The sequence below is a fragment of the Amia ocellicauda genome, chromosome 4, assembly GCF_036373705.1.
Source record: "Amia ocellicauda isolate fAmiCal2 chromosome 4, fAmiCal2.hap1, whole genome shotgun sequence".
Taxonomy (NCBI): Eukaryota; Metazoa; Chordata; class Actinopteri; order Amiiformes; family Amiidae; genus Amia; species Amia ocellicauda.
The window spans coordinates 35,417,568-35,419,892 of record NC_089853.1 but is presented as its reverse complement, the minus strand read 5'-3'; the positions used below and the strand labels follow the sequence as shown (position 1 = coordinate 35,419,892).

The 2,325-nt window shown below is 38.9% G+C and overlaps 1 long non-coding RNA gene across 1 annotated transcript in view; it reads left to right on the top strand.

Moving 5' to 3' along the window:
- Positions 1 to 1,487: 1,487 nt before the first annotated feature.
- LOC136748890 (uncharacterized) overlaps positions 1,488 to 2,325 on the top strand; it is a 21,395-nt gene continuing 20,557 nt past the window's right edge. The window contains exon 1 of the long non-coding RNA XR_010816649.1: positions 1,488 to 1,913. This is a non-coding gene — a long non-coding RNA (uncharacterized LOC136748890). The remainder of the gene's footprint in view (positions 1,914 to 2,325) is intronic.

Here is a 2,325-nt window from a genome sequence, read left to right as displayed (position 1 = left end):
TTATTTTAGAAATTAATTCGCTTTAGATTGAACGAAACATATTCTGTACCCAATACCAATGTATGAATTGATACTGCTATATGGCTTATGCAGATTATATATATATATATATATATGGAATATTTTGGTAGTAATCTCTATGCTTAATAACACATTATATGAATGTCATAACTTTAATTTCATGATGTCTATACCTCTTTCTGCAGTTAACCTCACATTTAAATCGCAAACTTTACAAAAACTTTCAGGAATGTTTAATGTTGTCTGAATTAGTATGAATTACTAGGCAAGAGTTTTAAATATATTTCGGCGAGCTAAAAAAACTTTATATACCAGAAGCCGAATTTATATCTGAATACTTTAATGGATGAAATGACCGTCGCTGAACTTCTCATATAGCAAGGTCCCAACATTACAGATCAAAGTCGACAAACAGGATTTACTTTAATAACATATCCGCAAAATACACTATTTCTCTCATAATATACTTAGCTAATTCGTATAGTTAATAGCTCTTTTCATGGTGGTGTTGTTAGCAGAGTAATTACATAAAATGGAACAAAAATATGCAATGGGCAGTATTTATTCCTGCACATGTACATACATATATACACAAGGATCTTTATAAAATATACTTTTAAAACGCATTCTATACGGTTGGATTTATACTTTGGTGTGTTCAGTGTAGGAAAGCACCGACCACCGAAAGCAGAAATGGAAAGCAAGGTTTTCAATTGTGCTTACATGACAGAATAAGCACAGGATTTTCAAAGAAGACCCTATCTTGTGGGCTTGGTGTGCTGTACAGTAGGCTCTTGCCATTTCTGGGGTTTGCAGACTGATTATCTCATAGACCTACAGCAGAAGTGAGCCATTCTTCCAGGCTCTGGGTCAGGCATTGATCCCCTGCAATGTTACAAACGGACGGGTTAATTTTCCCTCATTAGCATTCCCTTTGCACAAGCTCCCCACACTGACACACAGACATCTGTCCAGCCTCCCTTTTCTCTTCCTGCACCACAAATCTCTCTGCTGCCTACTCTCCGTAGAAGTCCCTGTTCCTCCATTCCCCCAGTTTATGTTCATTTATCTCTAAATTCTTCTATATTTCCAAGACCATAGCCACTCAGCTCCCACCACCACAGACAGAGACGCACACAAACACACCAGACTAGTGCTAGATTATGAACAACCATCCAAATTATTAATTTTACTTTCTCAATCTCATGCTTATTTTCTCGGGGATTCTTTCATCTCTGGCTCTTATGATGGGTGTTTTACGAGCATGCTTTATGTTGCTTTTTTGTGCAATGTGTGTTTTATCAAACTTTCTTTCCACTTCTCTTTCTGCATGAAGACCTCTTTCTTTTTTCCCTGGTAGCCCCGCATTCTCTGTACCGATGCAAAAGAAAGGGGCCGGTCGACACCAAAATGGCAAAGTTCATCTCGAAAAAACTGCACAGACTTACAAAGGGGGCACAAGGCTTTGTAATTGTAGAAAGCGGGGGAAAGAAAAGAAAATTGCAGTGGAGACAGGAGTGGGAGAGTGTGTTTGTGTGTATGTATATCTGAGTGTATTTTGAAAGATTTGCTTTGAACTCCCTTTGTGCTGACAAGGCACCAGCTCTTGCCAATGCTAGTCACGGTTAGAGCAACTTTGGGTTAACCTCTTATATCGAAGGCATCTTTTCATTTTGAATCCAATAAATCTCAATCGCTAGTTACCTTTTGTAGAGCATGTCTTGGCTTTGCGTATAAGCAACACTGCTCCCGAAATAAGACGGTGAGTACGAGAAATATACATCTACATAAACGTGAAAACAGGGGGGTTGCAAAGAGAAAAAAAAAAAACTTGGAAGAGACTGCACTGGATACGGGATGAAAAACCTCCGGAGGTCGGCATTGCATTCACAGTAAGCGCCTTCTTTCCTTTTAATGTTGCGTCAAGGCTTCAGAAAGGTTGATTTATAAGTTTCAAATAGTGTGTAACCACATTACTATGTTACTAAGGGTAATTCTAACGAGTTAACCAGTGCCAATAAGGAGGGAGAATGAAGTGATGGGGAGAGGGTGACTGATGGGGATGTAAATGGCAATTCAAAGCATACAACGTGTAGAAGATAAAATAAAAGAAGACCGGCAACAGGGTGTGTGTTTTATTACTTCGGTGTGTGAAGAGCAGATGTTTTTACACGTGTATAAATACAATGTTGTATATAGCCTATGCATGTGCATACACGTACACACACACACACACACACACACACACACACACACACACACACACACACACACACACACACACACACACACACACATTGCATT